The sequence below is a fragment of the Rana temporaria genome, chromosome 6 (assembly GCF_905171775.1).
Source record: "Rana temporaria chromosome 6, aRanTem1.1, whole genome shotgun sequence".
In the NCBI taxonomy this organism is placed as follows: domain Eukaryota; kingdom Metazoa; phylum Chordata; class Amphibia; order Anura; family Ranidae; genus Rana; species Rana temporaria.
This window is the reverse complement of record NC_053494.1, coordinates 221,928,469-221,940,642: the sequence shown is the minus strand read 5'-3', so window position 1 is coordinate 221,940,642 and position 12,174 is coordinate 221,928,469.

Below are 12,174 nucleotides of genomic sequence, written 5' to 3'. Positions count from 1 at the left end.
CTGATGAAGGGGTAGTATGTGAACCCCAGAAAGGCGTTGGTTCTAAACTCTGATGAACGGGTAGTATGTGAACCCCAGAAAGGTGTTGGTTCTAAACCCTGATGAAGTGGTAGTAGGTGAACCCCAGAAAGGCATTGGTTATAAACCCAGATGAAGGGGTAGTATGTGAACCCCAGAAAGGTGTTGGTTCTAAACCCTGATGAAGGGGTAGTATGTGAACCCCAGAAAGGTGTTGGTTCTAAACCCTGATGAAGGGGTAGTATGTGAACCCCAGAAAGGCATTGGTTATAAACCCAGATGAAGGGGTAGTATGTGAACCCCAGGGAGGCATTGGTTCTAAACCCTGATGAAGGGGTAGTATGTGAACCCCAGAAAGGCGTTGGTTCTAAACCCTGATGAAGGGGTAGTATGTGAACCCCAGGGAGGCATTGGTTCTAAACCCTGATGAAGGGGTAGTATGTGAACGCCAGAAAGGTGTTGGTTCCTAACTCTGATGAAGGGGTAGTATGTGAACCCCAGAAAAGCGTTGGTTCCTAACTCTGATAAAGGGATAGTATGTAAACCCAAGAAAGGTGTTGGTTCTAAACCCTGATAAGGGGTAGTATGTGAACCCCAGAAAGGCGTTGGTTCCTAACTCTGATGAAGGGATAGTATGTAAATCCAAGAAAGGTGTTGGTTCTAAACCCTGATGAAGGGGTAGTATGTGAACCCCAGAAAGGCGTTGGTTCTAAACTCTGATGAACGGGTAGTATGTGAACCCCAGAAAGGCATTGGTTATAAACCCAGATGAAGGGGTAGTATGTGAACCCCAGAAAGGCATTGGTTATAAACCCAGATGTAGGGGTAGTATGTGAACCCCAGGGAGGCATTGGTTCTAAACCCTGATGAAGGGGTAGTATGTGAACCCCAGGGAGGCATTGGTTCTAAACCCTGATGAAGGGGTAGTATGTGAAACCCTGGAAAGGCATTGGTTCCTAACTCTGATGAAGGGGTAGTATGTGAACCCCAGAAAGACGTTGGTTCTAAACCCTGATGAAGGGGTAGTACTGTATTTATCTGCCTATTACACGCACCGGCGTATAGTGCGCACTCCTAATCTAGACCTGACATTCCTGGAAAAAAATGTTTTATTACTTACAGTTTTGGTGTCTTGCCCGCCGTCCTTGTCCGGTCCGGTGTCCGTCGTGGTGTCCTCCCCGCTTCTCCCGCGCTGGTCTCTGAGCCGATCCCCGCACTGTGTATGAACGCCGCCACCGACATATACCGAGAGCAGTACACTCGGGCACGGTCGGCTTCTCTCGCATAACTGCGAGGGGAGCCGAGCCTAGCCGAGTGTACTGCGCGGGAAGCGGTATCGGCCTATATCGCGCACCCACGATTTTGCCCTGATTTTAAGGGCAAAAAAGTGTGCGGTATACGCCGATAAATACGCTATGTGAATCCCTGGAAAGGTGCTGGCTCTTTTTAATTATTTAATAAATTATCTCTCTAGCAGAAGAAATTGGTGCACCAATGCGAGGAAAGAACCTAAAAACCTCCGAGATTAAGACTCCTTCTGACTCTATTAACATTGGTGGGATGTCTTTGCTACATTTCACACATCTGGATCTCTTTCAAGACTCCCTCCACTGTTTTGGTAGTGCTTTCATCACATGGAAGTAGCCGCTTAGAAACAATTCAGCTTAGTAAAGGAGAATGTCGTCAATATATCTGGACATTAATACAGGTGAAACTCGAAAAATTAGAATATCATGCAAAAGTTTAATTATTTCACTAATGCAACCTAAAGGGTGAAAGTAATATATAAGAGAGACTCATTACATGCAAAGCAAGAGAGTTCAAGCCGTGATTTGTCATCATTGTGAGGATTGTGGCTTCCAGCTCATGAAAACCCAAAATCCACAATCTCAGAAAATATTACATGCAATCAATAAAACACGGATTGTACATAGAAGAATATCGGACCTCTGAAAAGTAGAAGCATGCATATGTACTCAGTACTTGGTTTGGGCCCCTCAATGCGGCGTGGCATGGAAGCTATCAGCCTGTAGCACTGCTGAGGTGTTATGGAAGACCAGGATGCGGCCTTCAGCTCCTCTGCATTGTTGGGTCTCATGTCTCTCATCTTTCTCTTGGCAATGCCCCACAGAATCTCTATCACAGATTCTCTATGGGATTCAGGTCAGGCGAGTTTGCTGGCCAATCGACCACAGTAATCCCATGGTCATGTGACCAGGTTTTGGTGCTTTTGGCAGTGTGGAAAATGAAGTCAGCATCCCCATAGAGCTCATCTGCGTAAGGAAGCATGAAGTGCTCCAAAATCTCATGGTAGACGGCTGTGGTGACCCTGGATTTAATGAAGCACAGAGGACCAACACCAGCAGATGACATGGCTCCCCAACTCACAGACTGGAAATTTCACACTGGACTTCAAGCATCTTGCAGTGTGTGCCTCTCCATTCTTCCTTCATACTCCGGCTCCTTGGTTTCCTCTATTCTTCCTCCATACCCCGTCTCCTTGGTTTCCTCCATTCTTCCTCCATACTCCGGCTCCTTGGTTTCCTCCATACTCTGGCTCCTTGGTTTCCTCCATTCTCCGGCTCCTTGGTTTCCTCCATTCTCCGGCTCCTTGGTTTCCTCCATTCTCCGGCTCCTTGGTTTTCTCCATTCTCCGGCTCCTTGGTTTCCTCCATTCTCCGGCTCCTTGGTTTCCTCCATTCTCCGGCTCCTTGGTTTCCTCCATTCTCCAGCTTCTTGGTTTCCTCCATTCTCCGGCTCCTTGGTTTCCTCCATACTTCGGCTCCTTGGTTTCCTCCATTCTCCGGCTTCTTGGTTTCCTCAATACTCTGGCTCCTTGGTTTCCTCCATACTCCGACTCCTTGGTTTCCTCCATTCTTCGGCTCCTTGGTTTCCAAATGACATGCAAAATGTTCTCTCATCAGAAAAGAGGACTTTGGACCACCGAGCACCAGACCAGGTGTGTTTTTCTTTAGCCCAGGTAAGACTCTTCTGAGGTTGTTTGTTGGTCAGGAGTGAGGTGACAAGAAGAATACGACATTTGAAGCCCATGTCCAGGATCTGTCGATGTGTGGTGCTCTTGATGCTCTGACTCCAGCCTCAGTCCACTCCTTGTGAAAGTCCCCAACACTTTTCAATGGCCCTCTCCAGGCTGCGCTCATCCCTGCTGCTTGTGCACCTTTCTCTTCCACACTTTTCCCTTCTACATAACTTTCTATTAATGTGATTTGATACAGCACTTTGGAAACATTTAACTTCTTTTGCAATTACCTTTTGAGGCTTTCCCTCCTTATGGAGGGTGTCAATGATGGTGTCAGGTCAGCAGTCTTTCCCATGATTGTGATTCCTACTGAACCAGACTGAGAGACCATTTAAAAGGCTCAGGAACCCTTAGCAGGTGTTACGGCTTAAAGCGGTAGTTCACCCCCCCCCGACACGATTTTACCATCGAGACAGGCATTGTAGCGCGAGCTACAGTATGCCTGTCCCGAATTTTTTTTAACCCCGGACTCACCTTGTAATCGGACATCGTAGATTTCGGCTCCCGCGGGGAATGGGCGTGCCTATGGAGAGGGAGGATGATTGACGGCCGGCCCTGGCACGTCACTCTCCCCGAAGACAGCCGGAGTAGGTCTCGGCTCTTCACGGCGCCTGCGCACAGGCTATGCGCACGCGTCGTGAAGAGCCAAGCCTATTTCGGCTATTTCCGGAGAAGCGTGACGCGCCAGAGCCGGCCGTCAATCATCCTCCGTCTCCATAGGCACGCCCATTCCCCGGTATCTTCGATCTACGCGTACAAAGTGAGTACGGGGGTAAAAAATTCGGGACAGGCATACTGTAGCTCGCGCTACAATGCCTGATTTTATGGTAAAAGAAAAAAAAACATTTTTTTTTTCGTTGATAGGGTGAACCCCCGCTTTAATTAGCGGATTAGAGGGGGACACTTTGAGCTGAGAATATTCCACCTTTTCACAATATTCTAATTTTCTGAGATTAAGGATTTGGGGTTTTCATGTGTTGTAAGCCACAAATCATCACAATGATGACAAATCACGGCTTGAACTATCTTGCTTTGCATGTAACGAGTCTCTCTCATATTACTTTCACCTTTTAAGTTGCATTAGTGAAATTAATTAACTTTTTGCACGATATTCTAATTTTTCGAGTTTCACCTGTAATAGGAGATCTCAATGTGAAGACAGAGCGAGAGCTCAGACAGACAGACAAACAGGGCCTAGAAATGAAACAATAATAAAGAACCGACAACTTGAATATATTTTAAAAAGAGGCAGATTAAAATACAGCATCAAAAGATAACAACGAGAAAAGAAAATGCTTTGCTTAAACTAAAAACAAAATAAGAACACGGCAATAAGGGCAGATAGAGGGAATCGTATCTCCAACATAAACCGATAAATATGCATTGGCGCAACTCAAAGGACCCCGAGCAACATTTATTACCACATCAAGCCGAGCAAAGTGCAAGTTTGAAGTTTGATGCTTTACAGAAGGACTCCTATTGGTTTACCTGCTTTCCTCGTAATGAAGAACTTGCTGAAACACACTCCATGGCCCGACACTTGAACAAGTTTGCGCCTGTGCCCACCCCATTTTACTACATCGTGGCGCCTGACTGCTGGATTTGCGCTTGGAATGCAAAGTAGTTACTCAAAAAGCTTTACTGAGGCAAGCGGAGAAAAACGTCCACCTGCCGGCTTGGGCTGACGCATTTCGCCCCATACATGGTCTTTAGCCAGCCCGAATCTTGGCCGGTTCAGCAAGGTCCGGCCGAAATTCGAAACATCCTATGGCAGGCTGATTGTACCCAAGTCAATCCATCGATCGACTTGGGTACAAGCGGCATGTCAGATTTTTCATGCAATTATTGTCAGTGGCTACAGACGCTAGAAATAAATCACTGTGTTCTCCCCGCAGGGACAGCTCCCCACCGGAAGAACACAGTAGCTCAACATGATTCCCCTATCAAGTCTGACTGTTTTGATGGTGGTATCAAGCGATTTTCTTTCAAATTGCACCATCTATGGCCGGCTTTGACTCGGATTAGGAAATCAACAGGTGGAGTGTTTAGTTGTTTCGATAAAGCTTTTTTTAGGGAGTGCAGTGAGCTGCCTCACTACTTTGCATTACACATTTATGGGGGAAGAGGCAAGGCCCGGAGAAGGATTATCACCTGCGGCTGGGCATCATGGGCTGCAATGGGATGGGGTTGTTGCAGCCAGCATGGAAGACGATCTCTTATTTCTGGTTCAGACTCGAATTCCAAATACAGTGGAACCTCGGATTACAAATTTAATCCGTTCCCGGAGAATGCTTGTAATCCAAAGTATTTGCATATCAAAGCGAGTTTCCCCATTGAAGTCAATGAAAAGGAAAATAATTAGTTCTATGACATGCAATACCGCATGTGGCCAGAGGTGGGGGGCGCCGAAGAGCCTCGGAAACACACAGAAAGGCCCGAGGACAGCTCGGCTGACCTCAGCAAACCTTGGTGACAGAGTATTTCCAAGTTTTTCCGAACGGCACCTAAAACGCAGTACTGCACACCGCTGTGGCTTGAATCCTGCTCGTATTGCGAGACAACAATCGCAAACCGAGTCAGGAATTTTAAAAATACAGTGCTTATACAAAACTCTTGTTAACCGCATTACTCGTAATCCGAGGTTCCACTGTAGTTTATTTTTGAATTGGAACTAAAGTTAAAATTCAAGTTGCAGGAAGATTTTTTACTGGAAGAGACTCTGGGGTTGACTTACTAAACCTGGAGAGTGCAAAATCTGGTGAAGCTCGGCATAGAAACCAATCAGCTTCCAGGCTTTTTTTTTTTGTGTCAAAGCTTAATTGAACAAGCTGAGATTAGAAGCTGATTGGCTGCCACGAATGAACAGCTGCACCAGATTCTGAGAGCCCCAGTTTACGCACAGTGTAGTGTACATTCTCGGCATGATAGAGATGGAGCCAGTGTAATGCAACCCACGGGGCGAATTTCGAAAGAATTTTCTTTTCGAAAACCTTATCTAAGAATTTTCGTTCGTAATTTCGCACCATTAGCTGGGCTGCGGCAACAGCCGATTTCCACGTGGCCATCGAATTTGAGTAATCGGACATGTTTGAAATTTTTTGGAAAACTAACAATTTTTTAAACAATGATGGAAGAATCGTACGAGAAATGTAATCGAAAAAGAAATGCGCATGTGCAAGAAAGGAAAATTCCCGGAAAGAAAAGAAGATCCCCAGCCACGAAAATTCTTTTCTGTAGCATCATGTGGTGAAATCGAAGGCTTGGTTGGCCGAATTTTCAAAATCAATGGTGGCGCCACCGGATGATCACAAAAACACACAAATTTTCTGATTTTCAAAAGAAAATTCTTTCGAAATTTGACCGTGTATGGTATGGCTACCCTAACGTGCATGCAGGGGAGTTCCATCATCAATGGCCTCCCAAAGGCTGAATACGCCGGTGCAGAAGAAGATGGCGGTGACAGACCAGTGACAGTGTGTGTGGTCCTCTCAATGTTGAAGGAGGGCCCACTAACGGGTAAGTGCCACAATGCGCAGGTATGTTGTTTATTATGGTTCCTTGTCCCAGGTAAGGTTTAGTTCCCAATACTCTACCACCAAATGATTGTTTAAAGATAAATGACCCCAATAATTAGAAACTTATTTAGTAAGATGTGAAGAGCACTGAAGGTCGACTACAATTCTGTAACCAGATTCTTATTTCCAGAAGCGGAAATTAGAATGGAAAGCAAGTGGTGGGAAATCCCCCCCAACTGGCCACTGATGGGTAGAGGTCACAATTCACTCCTGATGACTATTTCAACCAGGGCAACTCCCATTCCAGCATACCCACTCGGTTGGTTTATCATTACAGGGACATTGTCCCTCCGTCAATGTACCCAATTTATTTTTTTGGTGGGATGCTGCTGATCAGTTGGTGCTCCCGAGGGATAATGCTATTCTATTGGTGTGTCTATGTTCTATCACTGCTGGGAAAGTACCACTTGGTTGATGCGTTGCCAGGACATTGCCCTTGGTGTGTCTGAGCTTTATCTTTGTGGGGACAATGGCGCTCGGTTTGTGTGTTTGAGTTCTATCATTGCTTGGAACATTGTGGTTCAGCTGTGTCGGAGTTTTATCATTCTGGGGACTTGTGTCGCTCTGTTGGGGCGCCCGAGTTTTATCTTTGCAGGGACATTTGATTGGCGTGTCTGACATTGCTGCCTCGGATTGTGTTTGAGTTTTTCCATCGTGAGCACAAAGACAACTTGGTTGATGTGTCTGAGTCCTACCACCGCGGACACATTGCTGCTTGGTTACAAAGCCTAAGTTTTATCACTGTTGGGGCATTGCGGCTCAGTTGGCGCACCTGAGTTTTATCACTGCCGCTGGCTGATGTGTCTGAGTCTTATCATTGCCGGGACATTGCTGCTTGATTGCCAAACCTACGTTCTATCATTGCCGGGACATCACTGCTTGATTTCCAAGCTTAAGTTCTATTATTATCGGGACATTGCTGCTTGATTGCCAAACCTACGTTCTATCATTGCCAGGACATCGCTGCTTGATTGCCAAGCTTAAGTGCATTTATTATCTCGACATTGAGGTTTTATTACCAAGCCTACGTTCTATCATTGCCGGGACATTGCTGCTTGAATGCCAAACCTAAGTTCTACCATTGACGGGACCATTGAGGCTTGATTACCAAGCCTAAGTTCTATCATTGCCGTGACATTGAGACTTGATTACCAAGCTTAAGTTCTATTATTATCGGGACATTGCTGCTTGATTGCCAAACCTACGTTCTATCATTGCCAGGACATCGCTGCTTGATTGCCAAGCTTAAGTGCATTTATTATCTCGACATTGAGGTTTTATTACCAAGCCTACGTTCTATCATTGCCGGGACATTGCTGCTTGAATGCCAAACCTAAGTTCTACCATTGACGGGACCATTGAGGTTTGATTACCAAGCCTAAGTTCTATCATTGCCGTGACATTGAGACTTGATTACCAAGCCTAAGTTCTATCATTGCCAGGACATTGCTGCTTGAATGCCAAACCTAAGTTCTATCATTGACGGGACCATTGAGGCTTGATTACCAAGCCTAAGTTCTATCATTGCCGGGACATTGAGACTTGATTACCAAGCCTAAGTTCTATCATTGCCGTGACATTGAGACTTGATTACCAAGCTTAAGTTCTATCATTGCCGGGATACTGGGGTGTGATTACTAAGCCAAAGTTCTATCATTGCCAGGAAATCGCTACTTGATAAGCTTAAGTTCTATAATTGACGGGACACTGAGTTGTGATTACCAAGCTGAAGTTCTATCATTGCCAGGAAATCGCTGCTTGATTGCCAAGCTTAAGTTCTATTACTGCCGGGACGTTGAGGTTTGATTGCCAAGCTTAAGTTCTATTACTGCCGGGACTTTGAGGTTTGATTACCAAGCCTAAGTTCTATCATTACCAGGACGTTGCGGTTTGATTGCCAAGCCTAAGTTCTATCATTGCCAGGACATTGCAGTTTGATTAACAAACCTACTTTCTATCATTGTCGGGACATTGAGGCTTGGTTGGCAAGACTACGTTCTATCAGTGGCAGGATAATGTTGCCCGATTGATATGACTGAGTCATTGGTGGGATAATGTTGCTCGAGTGATGTGCGAGTCATTGGCGGGATAATGTCGCTCGAAGCGTCGTGCGAGTCATTGGCGGGATGACATCGCTCCAGTGATGTGCGAGTCATTGGCGGGATGATGTCGCTCGGGTGATCTGTGAGTAATTGGCAGGATGATGACGCTCGTGTGATCTGTGAGTCATTGGCGGGATAACGTCGATCGAGTGATGTGTGTCATTGGCGGGATAACGTCGCTCGGGTGATGTGTGAGTCATTGGCGGGATAACGTCGCTCAGGTGATCTGTGATTCATTGGCGGGATAGATGACGCTCAGGTGATCTGTGATTCATTGGCGGGATAGATGACGCTCAGGTGATGTGTGAGTCATTGGCGGGATAACGTTGCTCGAGTGATGTGTGTCATTGGCGGGATGGATGACGCTCAGATGATGTGTGAGTCATTGGTGGGATAACGTTGCTCGAGTGATGCGTGAGTCATTGGCGGGATGATGTCGCTCGGGTGATCTGTGAGTCATTGGCGGGATGGATGACGCTCAGGTGATGTGTGAGTCATTGGTGGGATAACGTTGCTCGAGTGATGTCTGAGTCATTGGCGGGATAACGTTGCTCGAGTGATGTCTGAGTCATTGGCGGGATGATGTTGCTCGAGTGATGTCTAAGTCATTGGCGGGATAACGTTGCTCGAGTGATGTCTGAGTCATTGGCGGGATGATGTCGCTCGGGTGATCTGTGAGTCATTGGCGGGATGGATGACGCTCAGGTGATGTCTGAGTCATTGGCGGGATGATGTCGCTCGGGTGATCTGTGAGTCGTTGGCGGGACAATGCCACTCGGTTGGTGCGCCTGAGTTTGCCACGCCCCGAGAAGTCGCTCGGTACCAATAAAGGACATGTGTATAAAATATAGAATCGCTACTTCTCTATAAATATTTACTTAAAAAGCCCAGATTATAAATACAATTCATTCTTACATTTTAAGAAACTGCTGGTCAGTTCATAAAAAAAAAAAAAGGTTCAGGACATTTTCCGGGACAGACATTTTCCAGGGACAAATCTATAAGGCTCAGGACCGTCTCTGGTAATCAGTTAGAAATTATCAGGCTTTGCCGACGCAGGAAGGAAGGAGCCATTTTTACATGTGGCGGCATTATACAGGGAAAGGGGGGGGGTGTTCAAAAAATCATATTCCATTTACAATACAAATTAAGTGCTATGTTCGGATTTACTAAGTGCTGATTGCAGGACTCCAAATGCAGAGAGCGGGAGATTCTGAAATGTCTGGGACAGGTCGGGGGGGGGGGGGGTAGATACAGAGTACATGAGGCTTGGATTTGAGTCCCAGCATGCTCTGCCAGCCAGCGCTATGCTTCAACAATATCTGGGGGGGGGGCATTATTCTAGAGCAGCCTTTCTCAACCAAGGTTCCCTCAGAGACTGCTAGGGGTTCTTGGGTGGTGGAGGACTGATCTCCCACCTGATGGTTCTGCATGCTGGAGACACTTGAAAGTCATTGACATGGGACCGGTGAAGCCTCTCAACTCTCAAAGAGTAACCACTGACACCAATGATCTTTTTAGCGGTCTGTATGGGGGCATTCTTCCCACTGACCACCCAATATAACTGAAACAGTTATCCAACTCACCCACCAATGTAAGGGGAACAGTCTTTCCACTAACCCCCCCAATGTAAGGCGAAGTCTTCCCACTGACTCCCCATATAGGGGGAACAGTCTTCCCATTGGTCCCCCAATATAAGGGGCATTGTCTTCCCATTGACCCCCCAATATAACCAGAAAATGTTCCCACTGACCCACCAATGTAAGGGGAACAGTCTTCCCACTGACCCCCCCAATATAAGGGGAACAGTCTTCCCACTGACCCCCCCCCCCCAATATACGGTGAACAGTCCTCCCACTGACCCCCCAATACAAGGGGAACATACATCCCACTGACCCACCAATGTAAGGGGAACAGTCTTCCCACTGACCATCCCATGTAAGGGGAACAGTCTTCCCACTGACCATCCCATGTAAGGGGAACAGTCTTCCCATTGGTCCACCAATATAAGGGGAACAGTCTTTCCATTGGTCCCCCAATATAAGAGGAACAGTTTTCCCATTGGTCCCCCAATATAAGGGGAACAGCCTTCCCACAGGTCCCCCAATATAAGGGGAACAGTCTTCCCACAGGTCCCCCAATATAAGGGGAACAGTCTTCCCACAGGTCCCCCAATATAAGGGGAATTGTCTTTCCATTGACCCCCAATGTAAGGGGAACAGCAGTCTTCCCACTGACCAACCAATATAAGGGCAATGGTCTTTTCACTGACCCCCCAATGTAAGGGTAACAGCCTTTCCACTGGTCCCCCAATATAAGGGGAATTGTCTTTCCATTGACTCCCAATGTAAGGGGAACAGCAGTCTTCCCACTGACCACCCAATGGAAGGCGAACAGTCTTCCCACTGGTCCCCCAATATAAGGGGAACCGTCTTCCCACTGGTCCCCCAATATAAGGGCAATGGTCATTCCACTGACCCTCCAATGTAAGTGGAACAGTCTTCCTACTGACCACCCAACTTAGGGGGAACAGTCTTCCCACTGGTCCCCCAATATAAGGGAAACGGTCTTTCCACTGACCCCCCAATATACGCGGAATAGTTATCCCACTGCCCCCCCAATATAGGTAAACAGTCTTCCCACTGACTCCCCAATTTAAAGGAAGAGTCTTCCCCCGATCCCCAATGTAACAGGGCATTCTTTCTACTGATGCCCTAATGAAAATAGGCAAATCTCCCTCTGACCACAAAGGGAAGCGGGCCTTTCTCTCACTGATGGCCAATAACGGGGGACCTTCTTCCATTGACCACAGATGCAAGGGACCCCGAGGCCTGAGAATTTCATCCAGGGTAAAAAGGTTGAGAAAGGCTGTTCTAGGGGATCACTCCCAAGTGTACAAACCCTGCCCGGGGCACCCAGTCACAATTCTCCTTTCATCTTTCTATAGCAGATCCGAAAATGAAAAGGGGAATTCTGATTGGCAGCTCTGGGTGTTAACATTTCTTCGCAGCAATGGGCAAATTTAGGGGACGGTCAATCCACCACTAGGTGAGGGAAACCAAATATAAGGAGACAAATTGTACGTTTCCACCGGAAATAATACACAGGGATCTGAAAAACTTTCATTCTGCTGGAGATTTGACCCAACTTGCTCAGCCAGACCTGTGCACTTCTCAGACACTTCTAGACGAGTCCCATACGTTGTTTGGGTAAAGTGCATTTAAAAGCAAAAACCACCAAAGGGGAATACAATGGGCCCACCAAATTAAAGTACAACGAGCCTGCAAAAAAGGAATACACTGGGCCCACCCAAAGATGAGTACACTGGGCCCGCTCTGTGACCACCAAAAGGTGAGTACACTGGGCCCACCCAAAGGGGAGTACAATCAGCCTGCCAAAAGGAAATTTAAAGGCCCACCAAATGGGAGTACAATGAGCC